Here is a 14,196-nt window from a genome sequence, read left to right on the forward strand (position 1 = left end):
TGCAGACGACGCCATAATAAGCATGAGAATCCCCCTAATGCATCTGCTGATGCAAAGTTTGACGCACATAAAGGAGCAGGCGTCTGCAGCCAAGGACGAGGGAAGCCTTGATGACAGTCAGCCATTGTCTGGTCAGGGAAGTTTACATAACAAGGTGGCGAGCGAAGAGGAGGACGAGGAGGATGATGGGGATGAGTATTTTTTTGATGAGGAAGCTTCTCAGGGGGCAATAGAAACTGCTGGCGTTGCAAGGCCAGGTTCAGGGTTTTTGAGGGAGACAAGTGACGTTGATTTGCCCGAAAGTGCTCCTCAACCCAGCACAAGCACAGATTTAACAACTGGAACATTGGCCCACATGGCAGATTATGCCTTGCGTATCCTCAAAAGGGACCCACGCATTATAAAAATGATGACCGATGATGATTACTGGTTGGCCTGCCTCCTGGATCCACGCTATAAAGGGAAATTGCAAAATATCATGCCACATGAGAACCTTGAAAAAATATTGGCAACCAAACAAGCAACTCTTGTAGACCGTTTGATCCAGGCATTCCCAGCACACAGCGCCTGTGATGGTTCTCAAACAAGCTGCAGGGGGCAACAGGGCAGAGGTGTTAGAGGTGCACAAATAAGAAGTGGTGTTGGACAGAGGGGTTTTCTGACCAGGTTGTGGAGTAATTTTGCAATGACCACAGACAGGACAGGTACTGCAGCATCAATTCAAAGTGACAGGAGACAACATTTGTCCAGCATGGTTACTAACTATTTTTCCTCCCTTATCGATGTTCTCCCTCAACCGTCATTCCCATTTGATTACTGGGGATCCAAAATAGACACCTGGCCTGAATTGGCCGAATATGCATTGCAGGAGCTTGCTTGCCCAGCAGCTAGTCTGCTATCATAAAGAGTATTCAGTGCCGCTGGTTCAATATTGACCAAAAAAAGGACTCGTCTGTCTACCCAAAATGTTGATGATCTAACCTTCATTAAAATGAACCACTCATGGATTTCTAATTATTTTGCCCCACCTTTCCCGGCTGACACCTAGCATTCCTGTAAAAAGTTCTTGCTTTTGGACTGGTCTTACTGACTGTTCCAATCTCTTAATTTGCAGCTGCTGTTTGTTCAGCATACGACATGTTTACACCTCCCTAACTGGGCTAACTCCCCCGACGGGGCCGTGGTCTCGCCACTTGGCGCAAGCACCCATGAGAGTGCCGTTTCTTTGAAGAGGTGGGTGTGCCCACTTTTGGTCGACGGCACTGCCACTGGGTCCCTCATAGTACAATGAAGTGTCTCTGGCAGTGGTGGCGCGCACCCAACGTCAGACACACCGTTGTAACATGAGGGACCCTGGGCTTGTACCGCCGGCCACGAGAGAGTGTCCCCACAGGCTCAAACAGTGCTCTACCACTTGCAAAATTATCTCTCACTGCTCCACCACTGTTTAGTCTATGCGGTGAAACCCTTCAATGCCTGGCACTGACAATACCAATTTGTTGACATGTATGATGCTAGTTAAAATATTCAGGGGCCCTGTTCTACATTTACACCAGTAAATACTTTGCGCTAAATAACAATGTCTGAAAGTCAGCAGAGGAGCCCACCCCTGTACCTAAGTATGCCACCCTTTTTTTTGTTTTGTTTTTTTTGCGAGACATTAACATCTATTTATTATTTTGGAGTACTAACTGTGTCAGACACTCCTTCCAATTGTCCTCAGCTGACCACACCAATGCTGCCTGTGTACCCCTGAAACATAATCGAACCTGCATTGAGCCTATTTTGTTATTTTAGGCCTACTAAGTCTGTCTGCGGTCCCTCCTACCAATAGTCCTCCGCTGACCACACCAATGCTGCCTGTGTACCCCTGCAACATAATCAAAGCTGCATTGAGCCTATTTTGTTATTTTAGGCCTACTAAGTCTCTCTGCGGTCCCTCCTACCAATTTTCCTCCGCTGACCACACCAATGCTGCCTGTTTACCCCTGCAACATAATCGAAGCTGCATTGAGCCTATTTTGTTATTTTAGGCCTATTCCTGTCAGAATTTTAAAACTGCATCGGGGCCACAAGTTTGGTTGGGGTCTACAAACTGTATCTGCAGCTCCAAGGTGTTCTCCATGTTGCCTTTCCTTAGCTTCAATTTTCAGGCTCTTGTTAATTAGTTGTTAATATAACACTGCATTAGGCCTACAAGTTGGGTTGGGTTCTAGAAACGGTGCCTGCCGCTCCAAGGTGTTCTCCTTGTTGCATTGCCTGAGCTTCTATCTTGAGGCTCTTGGTAAAGACTTTTTTAATTGACCAACTACAGTGGGGCTACTAGTTTGGTTGGGTTCTAGAAACGGTGTCTGCCGCCCCAAGGTGTTCTCCTGTTTGCATTTCCTGAGCTTCTATCTTGAAGGTCTTGTTAAAGAGTTTTTTAATTGACCAACTGCAGTGGGGCTACTAGTTTGGTTGAGTTCTAAAAATGGTGTCTGCCGCTCCAAGGTGTTCTCCAGGTTGCCTTTCCTTAGCTTCAATCTTCAGGCTCTCGTTAAGTAGTTGTTAATATAACACTGCATTAGGCCTACAAGGTGGGTTGGGTTCTAGAAACGGTGTCTGCCGCTCCAAGGTGTTCTCCTGGTTGCATTTCCTGAGCTTCTATCTTGAGGCTCTTGTTAAAGAGTTTTTTAATTGACCAACTGCAGTGGGGCTAGTAGTTTGGTTGGGTTCTAAAAATGGTGTCTGCCACTCCAAGGTGTTCTCCAGGTTGCCTTTCCTTAGCTTCAATCTTCAGGCTCTCGTTAAGTAGTTGTTAATATAACACTGCATTAGGTCTACAAGTTTGGTTGGGTTTTAGAAACAGTGTCTGCTGCTCCAAGGTGTTCTCCTGTTTGCATTTCCTGAGCTTCAATCTTCAGGCTCTTGTTAAATTGTTTTTAATATAACACTACATTTGGCCTACTTGTTTTGTTGGCCCTACTAACGGTGTCTGCCGCTCCTTGCTGTTCTCCTCCACTGAACAAACCAGTGCCGCCTGTTTACTTCTGTTACCAATTCTGAATTGCATTTAGCCTACTTACTGATTTGGGCCTACTTACTGTGTCAGCCTCTCATTACAGTTGTCCTCCACTGAACAAAGCAATGCCACCTGGTTAGTCCTGTTACCAATTTTGAACTGCATTTAGCCCACTTTATTATTTGGGCCTATATCTGTGTTTCCTCCTCATCCAGCCCATTGCCCAGCCAGTGATTGATGAGTCTGCTGGTACATTGACCCAGAATGCTACATTCCCGGTGCACGCTACACAGCCAGAATGTGACCTTGCTGAAAGTCAGGTTCCCCTTCCCGCATACCATACCACCTTACATGGGGACAAAGAGGAAGGTGCAGATGAAAGTGCAGGTTCCTTCATCAGGTAGCGGGGGGAATACTCGTTGGCGACGTCACTGGCACAGGGCCCCTCATAGTATGCAAAAGTGTCGCTGCCGGTGGGAGGCACCCCCACCGTGCAAACACACCACCGTACTTTGAGGGGCCCTGTGCCAGTGCTAATGCCAACAAGTGGGCCCCCCTGCTTGCTCAGGATCACAGCACTTGCAAAGTTGAAATACTTACCTCTCCCTGCTCCACTGCCGTGACGTGGTCCACATTTCCTGGGCCCACTAAATACTTCAACCAATCCTACCCCCCACAACTTTAGCCAAATGACCCCCAATTTCCAATGCCTAACTATTATTAGAAGGTAAATTAAGATTGACAAGCTTCAGTAAAAAGAATGGATGTTTTTGCCATTAAAATGGGCACTGTAGGTGTTTTCCTGGCCCCCACTCACTGCCGACTATGCTTCCCCATTGACTTGCATTGGGTTTCGTGTTTCGGTTGATCCTCGACTTTTCACGATAATTGGCCGATTTCAGTCGACTCGACTTTTGAGATAGTCGGGTTTCGCGAAACCCGACTCGACCCCCAAAAATTAAAAGTTGCTCAACCCTACTGCCGAAAAAGCATGGACGCTGGCTGCTCACTTCCACTGTTTTCACCCTGAAGGCCATCGACTTGCATCGCTACAGAAGTCTTTCGGCCTACCGGCTAACCAGTTGATATGCAATGTGCCAACATGGTGGAATTCCATTCTGCACATGTTGCAGTGACTGTGGCAGCAACAAGATTTCCTGGTACAGTATGTCTTTTTGCACAGTCACTACTAAGATGGTTAGCGCTGATAATGCCGTCATCAGCATCACTATTCCGGTTATCTACATATTGGAGAACACTTGGTGTAGTCTGCTGGAGAAGGTGGTGGTCCCAGAGGAAAAGGTGGAAAACAGAAGAGAATATGGAAGAGATAACAATATCTCTAAGTTCCGAACTATTGTCACGCAGGCATGGGCCATGGGAGGGTGGATTACAGTGATGGAGGGGGCTCATGGTACAAAGAAAACTTAGTGAAGGCGCAGGAACAGTGGATCAAATGGAGTGGGGCAATGGTGTAGTTTTTAGTGTTCAGCATTAATTTCGCACTATTGAAGTCTGTCACACCTTTGTCATGGCTTCTGTCCCTGCTGTTGCTATTGCTGCTGATGTTACAATTTTTTTTAAAGGTGGAGCCTTCAAGTTTAGGTCTTCCTCTGGTGGGTTGACTGTAGTGGAAGAGGTGTCAGAGCCCCATTATACTGTTTCAACTCTGGGTAAATTGTTGCCACTTTAGTGGTGTGTTGCAATAATTTTTCAAAATGTGAAGACTCCAAGTTGAGTCTCCTTGTGGTGTGTTTCCTGTAGTGGAAGGGGTGTCAGAGTCCTATTATACTATTTCTACTCTGGGGAAATTTATACCACTTTAGTAGTGTGTGACGATAATTTTTTTAAATGTATGGATTTCAAGTTGGGCCTCCATCTGGTGGGTTACCTGCAGCACTAGGGCTCCCAGACTGGCAGGCCTGCACTTACTTTCAGACAACTACCTTTGTTACTATCCTTAAATGTGTCTAGCAATAGTAGACTACAAAGCTGATATTTGTGCCACCTGACTGTGGCTAAGCAAAAAAGCAATTTGAGCAGGTGCATGAGGTATCAGGGCACCCAGCACAGCAGGCTTACATAGGTCCCTCTCCCACCTCTTAATTTCAACGTAATTTCAAAGCTGTAAATGCTGCCCCAGCCCTGTCATATGCAAGGCCCATACTTGACTGCTGCACCATTATAAAATTTCTACTGTGTTTCAATTGATGCCACTTTTCCTTGTGTCTACCCATAATTGTTGTAAATGTTTGGACTCCAAGTTGGGTCTCATGCATTTGTGCTGCCTGAACTTGGCAGGGCTCTCAGAGCACCAGGCCTATACCTGTCACTCATCCATCTGTTACTGATCAATGTTTAAGCTAGAAATGCCGATCCAAGCCCTGTCCCATGCATCCATACTGTGCAATTTTATTATTTGTACGCTGGGTCAATTAATGCCACTTTTCCTGGTGTCTGCCACTAATGTGAGCTGTTATGGGAGCTTTTTGGCCCCATGAAAGTGCTGTCTATGGGTTTGGTTTGCCTCCCATTTAATTCAATGGGCTTTGGGTGTGTTTGTCGAACCATTTGGTGAACATTGGGACGTTCGCCGAACCGAACCTTGAAAGGTTCAATCATCTCTACAGTTCACACAGTAGTCCATAAGGCATAGAAGAAAACAGTTGTTTATCCTTACACACTTGAAGGTAATCAATCAGCCAGACTGATATCGCATATAGTTGTATGATCTTGGGAGAATATTTAGGCAGTGATTAAGGGTCACATAGGTTAGAAACACGTTGCCTTATCTTTTGATGGTTTCCCTCTATGCCTCATGGAGTACTGCTGTGTAAATTGCTCTTGATTTTATCATTATTGAAATAATAGCATTTTTTATGAATGAAGCGAGGGCTGGTCATTTCCTAGACTTTCTGCTTTGAGGTTTTTTGATTGTGCACTAAGTAGGCGAGCTGAACTACTACTTTTTACTCTTTAAAGTAGGATACAGTACATGTTACAAAAATACAAAACTTTGCAGATTCTCTCTCTCTCTTTCTCGTTCTCTCGCTATATATATACAGTGCCATGTGAAAGTATTCGGCCCCCTGGAACTTTTCAACCTTTTCCCACATATCATGCTTTAAACATGAAGATACCAAATGTAAATTTTTGGTGAAGAATCAACAAGTGGAACACAATTCTGAAGTTGAACGAAATTTATTGGTTATTTTAAATTTTTGTGGAAATTCAAAAACTGAAAAGTGGGGCGTGCAATATTATTCGGCCCCATTAACTTAATGCTTTGTTGCGCCACCTTTGCTGCGATTACAGCTGCAAGTCGCTTGGGGTATGTCTATATCAGTTTTGTACATCGAGAGACTGAACTTCTTGCCCATTCATCCCTTGGCAAACAGCTCGATCTCAGTGAGGTTTGAAGGAGATTGTTTGTGAACAGCAGCTTTCAGCTCTTTCCACAGATTCTCGATTGGATTGAGGTCTGGACTTTGACTTGGCCATTCTAACACCTGAATACGTTTATTTGTGAACCATTCCATTGTAGATTTTGCTTTATGTTTGGGATCATTGTCTTGTTGGAAGACAAATCTCTGTCCCAGTCTCAGGTCTTTTGGCAGGCTCCAACAGATTTTCTTCAAGAATGGTCCTGTTTTTGGCTCCATCCATCTTCCCATCAATTTTAACCATTTTTCCTGTCCCTGCTAAAGAAAAGCAGGCCCAAACCATGATGCTGCCACCACCATGTTTGACAGTGGGGATGGTGTGTTCAGGGTGATGAGCTGTGTTGCCTTTACGCCAAACATATCATTTGGCATTGTTGCTAAATAGTTAGATTTTGGTTTCATCTGAACAGAGCACCTCCCTCCACATGTTTGGTGTCTCCCAGGTGGCTTGTTGCAAACTTTAAAGGACACTTTTTATGGATAAGGAAAAATAGTGAAAAACCAGCTCACCTATTAGGCATTTGTTGTGGGGAAGCCCGGATACCGTGCAGTCATCACGTGGAACGATAAGGTAAACAGGAAAAGAAATCCAGCTTCCAAAAATATCAAGATTTATTGAGGCTACACGTTTCGAACAATGAGTTCTTTTTCAAAGAAAAAGAACTCATTGTTCGAAACGCGTAGCCTGCTGCTACTCATTCTCCTGTGAACCATGTCATTGGACTTTGGATTTTATCCTCAATAAATCTTGATATTTTTGGAAGCTGGATTTCTTTTCCTGTTTACTTTTTATGGATATCTTTGAGAAATGGCTTTCTTCTTGCCACTCTTCCATAAAGACCAGATTTGTGCAGTGTACGACTGATTGTTGTCATATGGACAGACTGTCCCACCTCAGCTGTAGATCTCTGCAGTTCATCCAGAGTGATCATGGGCCTCATGGCTGCATCTCTGATCAGTCTTCTCCTTGTTTGAGATGAAAGTTTAGAGGGACGGCCGGGTCTTGGTAGATTTGCAATGGTATGATACTCCTTCCATTTCAATATGATCGCTTGCACAGTGCTCCTTGGGATGTTTAAACTTTTGGAAATCATTTTGTATCCAAATCCAGCTTTAAACTTCTCCACAACAGTATCATGGGTCTGCCTGTTGTGCTCCTTGGTCTTCATGGTGCTCTCAGTGCTTCAACCAGAATCCTGAGACGATTACAGAGCAGGTGTATTTATACGGAGACTTGATTACACACAGGTGGATTATATTGATCATCATTATGCATTTAGGACAACATTGGATCATTCAGAGATCCACAATGAACTTCTGGAGTGAGTTTGCTGCACTGAAAGTAAAGGGGCCGAATAATATTGCACGCCCCACTTTTCAGTTTTTTAATTTCCACAAAAATTTTAAATAACCAATAAATTTCGTTCATCTTCACAATTGTGTTCCACTTGTTGTTGATTCTTCACCAAAAATTTACATTTGGTTTCTTTAAGTTTGAAGCATGATATGTGGGAAAAGGTTGAAAAGTTTCAGGGGGCCGAATACTTTTGCAAGGCACTGTATATATATATATGTTTTCTCAGATGCAGATCTATATGCACTACTTGTCTCAATTTTTATACCTGAATACGTCCATACAATTCCTAATATCACTCCCATAAAGTATCTACAAATACTACAAATAATATAACTTTTTAACCTGGGAGCTGTCGGATTTTAGTCATAAAGGTGTGCCAGCGCTAATAGCTGTATCAATGGTGGCTGTAAGCATTTCCTGGTGCCTCTGACCGACAGACGGCTTTGTAGTTTATCTGAGTATCTGTGCATGCTTACAGATGCTGCATTTGCACCATAATGTCTATATGACTGAACGCCGACGGCTACCGGTAGAAAAAAGGTAATTTTCTCCCTGGTGCTGCCCTTTCAGAAAATAGCCCGGGCACCTTCCTAACTCTATCAAACAGCAGATTAATCCTATCTGCATTATAAAATGGTTATCTAACATTACTTTAAAGTACCTCACTTGTGTGGGCATTAATGGTAAAGTCCCTGGTGGTTTAAGGCAGTGAATGTTTACATTCTCCAATGTTAGTCCAGTTTTTGAGTAAATTCTCTGCTAATGCCCAAGTTGTCAAACTTTAAAACCAGTCTTGTCTATGATGGTACTCGTTTATTGGTTTCAATTAATATAAATGGGTGTAATGGCAAATGGTGCATACGTATACAGAATATCTACTGCCTATGGTGTAAAATGTCAATCTGGATACAATTAGCCCATTTAGAACACTTATCAATTGGATTCTTGTTTTCCTAGTATTACTGCACTTGGATGACTTTGGAAACCCACAAAGGCCAATATTAAGGTAGGTTGGCTCCTTAGAACTGCATCCAGCAGTGAAACATATAAATCTATCATGAATTGCTTTTTCCTATAAAAAAAAAATCAAATAAAGGATAAATTCTTTCATTCAGATTTAGATTCAGATTCTATGATATAATCTGGACTATATAGAAAGGATGCAACAAATTTTCAGGGAGCAAAAGCCCAAAATATTTAAAAAAAAAAAAAGAAAATACAAATTATGCAAATATGAATTGACATCAGACAATTGTACTCAGACTTCAGTTTCTGAATTTATAAATTTCCACATTATATTGCAATCAGATGCCTAATAAACATATTATATATTAACAACATGTTGGAGGAAAAGAATTTGCAATGTAATGTTAAATTCAAAATTAAAAGTTTTGTGTGTTAGGGCTAGCGGAACGCACCGAGTAAATAGAGATGTTTATTGATATTGGTGCGTTCGCAGCCCGGGGTCCACCGTGCAGGAGTACCTGCTGCTAGCAAACGGCGGAGCTATATAGGGGTATAGACTAACTCAGTTAATTCACTGAGTAGCCGTGAAAGGAAAGCACTGTGCCCTGTTAGACTCCACAGAGGCACAGGCTAACTGCCCAAACAGAGAGCAGTCAGTGGTCACACAAACACACAAAACTCCTCGCCGGAGGAGCCAGCATTCTAGGGGCTTATTTCAGCCGGGTCCCTGAATACACTCAGACTCAATCTCCTCGCCGGAGGAGCCAGCATTCTAGGGGCTTATTTCAGCCGGGTCCCTGAACACACATACATGTGACCACACTGGTGCAAAGCACATAACATAAGACAATACTAGCGCATGGCCGTGCGGTCATGCGCAGTTTATATAATTGCAGCACAGGAAGCTGCTACTGAAGTTTTTGCCCTTTCAGGACCTTCCAGAAGGACCAATGGAAAGTGTTGCAGTACCTGAGCATGTTTTGCCCTTTCAGGACCTTCCAGAAGGACCAATGGAATGCACTGCAGCACCTGAGCATGTGACCGAACATGTGGCCCTCGACCTTCAATGGGAGACCCTGCCCTGGGCATGCTCAGTATGAGTAAACAAGGACTTAGTCCCAGAGAGGCTCGCTCGCCGCAGATCAGTGCAGGGTACCATAGGAAAGCCAGAAAAGGCAGTAGTGACCCTATGCACCGAATCAGCCCCAGCGAGACGCTGGGAGCGACGTCTCCGCTGAGCAGAGCCCACTGCGGCCGATTCCGAATGGGAGACCGCAGCAGACACGGATCGAGATTCCCCCTGTGCAGCAGAGGAAACTCGACTCCTAACATTACCCCCCCTCTTAGGGCCCCCCCCCCTCCTTGAGCCTCACTACGCTCAAAAGCTGCGATAAGCAGCGGAGCCCGAATGTGCTCCACAGGCTCCCAGGTTCTATCCTCTGGGCCGTGACCCTTCCAGTCCACCAGATAAAATTTCTTGCCACGTACCACCTTGCACCCCACAATAGCATTCACCTCAAACTCATCCGTGGATGAACCCGATGTCCCAGCAGATGACTCGGAATACTGGGACAAATGAACGGGCTTTAAGAGGGAAACGTGGAAAGTATCGGTGATACCAAGGCATGGAGGAATAGCCAAACGGTAGACCACAGGGTTGACCTGTTCCAGAACCTTAAATGGGCCAATGTAGCGAGGAGCAAACTTAGTGGACTCAACTTGCAGCCTGATGTTACGGGCGGAGAGCCACACTAAGTCGCCAGGAGCAAAGACCGGAGCGGGGCGCCGGTGTGTATCAGCCGAAACCCTCATTCTCTCCTTGGAGGCCCGGATGGCATCCTGTGTGCGGTCCCAGATGTCACGTGCCTCCACCACCCAGTCTGCCACCCTAGAATCGGTGGATGACACGGGCATGGGTGTTATGAAAGGTAATTCAGTACCACAATGGACATAGAGGTCAGCGCACATACAGTGACCTGGCAATAATCCAAAAAAAAGAACGAGCTCTGAGACGTGGGAACTCTGTTGACCGCAATCCCTAATCCTCTCAAACTCGGCACGGCCTGAGAAACTAGCTAGCCTGAAGATAGAAAATAAGCCTACCTTGCCTCAGAGAAATACCCCAAAGGAAAAGGCAGCCCCCACATATAATGACTGTAAGTTAAGATGAAAAGACAAACGTAGAGATGAAATAGATTCAGCAAAGTGAGGCCCAACTTTCTGAACAGAGCGAGGATAGGAAAGGTAACTTTGCGGTCAACACAAAACCCTACAAATACCACGCAAAGGGGGCAAAAAGACCCTCCGTACCGAACTAACGGCACGAAGGTACACCCTCGGCGTCCCAGAGCTTCCAGCAAGCAGAAAAAAACAAATTGACAAGCTGGACAGAAAAAAACAGCAAACAAATAGCAAAGAGGAACTTAGCTATGCAGAGCAACAGGCCACAGGAACGATCCAGGAGGAAACAGGTCCAATACTAGAACATTGACTGGAGGCCAGGATCAAAGCACTAGGTGGAGTTAAATAGAGCAGCACCTAACGACTTCACCACATCACCTGAGGAAGGAAACTCAGAAGCCGCAGTACCACTTTCCTCCACCAACGGAAGCTCACAGAGAGAACCAGCCGAAGTACCACTTGTGACCACAGGAGGGAGCTCTGCCACAGAATTCACAACAGTACCCCCCCTTGAGGAGGGGTCACCGAACCCTCACCAGAGCTCCCAGGACGACCAGGATGAGCCATATGAAAGGCACGAACAAGATCGGGAGCATGGACATCAGAGGCAAAGAACCAGGAATTATCTTCCTGAGCATAACCCTTCCACTTAACCAGATACTGGAGTTTCCGCCTTGAAACACGAGAATCCAAAATCTTCTCCACAATATACTCCAACTCCCCCTCCACCAAAACCGGGGCAGGAGGATCAACAGATGGAACCATAGGTGCCACGTATCTCCGCAACAATGACCTATGAAATATGTTATGTATGGAAAAAGAATCTGGAAGCGTCAGACGAAAAGACACAGGATTAAGAACCTCAGAAATCCTACACGGACCAATAAAACGAGGCTTAAACTTAGGAGAGGAAACCTTCATAGGAATATGACGAGAAGATAACCAAACCAAGTCCCCAACCCGAAGACGGGGACCCACACAGCGTCTGCGATTAGCGAAACGTTGAGCGTTCTCCTGGGACAAAGTCAAATTGTCCACTACATGAGTCCAAATCTGCTGCAACCTGTCCACCACAGTATCCACACCAGGACAGTCCGAAGACTCAACCTGCCCTGAAGAGAAACGAGGATGGAACCCAGAGTTGCAGAAAAACGGTGAAACCAAGGTAGCCGAGCTGGCCTGATTATTAAGGGCGAACTCAGCCAAAGGCAAAAAGGACACCCAGTCATCCTGATCAGCAGAAACAAAGCATCTCAGATATGTTTCCAAGGTCTGATTGGTTCATTCGGTCTGGCCATTAGTCTGAGGATGGAAAGCCGAGGAAAAAGACAAGTCAATGCCCATCCTACCACAAAAGGCTCGCCAAAACCTCAAAACAAACTGGGAACCTCTGTCAGAAACGATATTCTCTGGAATGCCATGTAAACGAACCACATGCTGGAAAAACAATGGCACCAAATCAGAGAAGGAAGGCAATTTAGACAAGGGTACCAAATGGACCATCTTAGAGAAGCGATCACAGACCACCCAAATGACTGACATTTTTTGAGAGACGGGAAGATCTGAAATAAAATCCATAGAGATATGTGTCCAAGGCCTCTTCGTGACCGGCAAGGGCAAAAGCAACCCACTGGCACGAGAACAGCAGGGCTTAGCCCGAGCACAAATCCCACAGGACTGCACAAAAGTACGCACATCCCGCGACAGAGATGGCCACCAAAAGGATCTAGCCACTAACTCTCTGGTACCAAAGATTCCAGGATGACCAGCCAAGACCGAACAATGAACCTCAGAGATAACTTTATTCGTCCACCTATCAGGGACAAACAGTTTCTCCGCTGGGCAACGATCAGGTTTATTAGCCTGAAATTTTTGCAGCACCCGCCGCAAATCAGGGGAGATGGCAGACACAATTACTCCCTCTTTGAGGATACCCGCCGGCTCAGATACACCCGGAGAGTCGGGCACAAAACTCCTAGACAGAGCATCCGCCTTCACATTTTTAGAGCCCGGAAGGTATGAAATCACAAAGTCAAAACGGGCAAAAAACAATGACCAACGAGCTTGTCTAGGATTCAACCGCTTGGCGGACTCGAGATAAGTCAAGTTCTTATGATCAGTCAAGACCACCACGCGATGCTTAGCTCCTTCAAGCCAATGACGCCACTCCTCGAATGCCCACTTCATGGCAAGCAACTCTCGATTGCCCACATCATAATTTCGCTCAGCAGGCGAAAACTTCCTGGAAAAGAAGGCGCATGGTTTCATCACCGAGCAATCAGAACTTCTCTGCGACAAAACAGCCCCTGCTCCAATCTCAGAAGCATCAACCTTGACCTGGAACGGAAGCGAAACATCTGGTTGACACAACACAGGGGCAGAAGAAAAACGACGCTTCAACTCTTGAAAAGCTTCCACCGCAGCAGAAGACTAATTGACCAAATCAGCACCTTTCTTGGTCAAATCGGTCAATGGTTTAGCAATACTAGAAAAATTGCAGATGAAGCGACGATAAAAATTAGCAAAGCCCAGGAACTTTTGCAGACTTTTCAGAGATGTCGGCTGAGTCCAATCATGGATGGCTTGGACCTTAACAGGGTCCATCTCGATAGTAGAAGGGGAAAAGATGAACCCCAAAAATGAAACCTTCTGAACACCAAAGAGACACTTTGATCCCTTCACAAACAAAGAATTAGCACGCAGGACCTGAAACACCGTTCTGACCTGCTTCACATGAGACTCCCAATCATCCGAGAAGATCAAAATGTCATCTAAGTACACAATCAGGAATTTATCCAGGTACTCTCGGAAGATGTCATGCATAAAGGACTGAAACACTGATGGAGCATTGGCAAGTCCGAATGGCATTACTAGATACTCAAAATGGCCCTCGGGCGTAATAAATGCAGTTTTCCACTCATTGCCTCGCTTAATACGCACAAGATTATACGCACCACGAAGATCTATCTTGGTGAACCAACTAGCCCCCTTAATCCGAGCAAACAAATCAGATAACAATGGCAAGGGGTACTGAAATTTAACCGTGATCTTATTTAGAAGGCGGTAATCTATACAAGGTCTCAGTGAACATCCTTCTTGGCTACAAAAAAGAACCCTGCTCCTAATGGCGACGATGACGGGCGAATATGCCCCTTCTCCAAAGACTCCTTCACATAACTCCGCATAGCGGCGTGCTCAGGCACAGATAAATTAAACAGTCGACCTTTTGGGAATTTACTACCAGGAAT

The sequence above is a fragment of the Ranitomeya imitator genome, chromosome 2, assembly GCF_032444005.1.
Source record: "Ranitomeya imitator isolate aRanImi1 chromosome 2, aRanImi1.pri, whole genome shotgun sequence".
Lineage (NCBI taxonomy): Eukaryota > Metazoa > Chordata > Amphibia > Anura > Dendrobatidae > Ranitomeya > Ranitomeya imitator.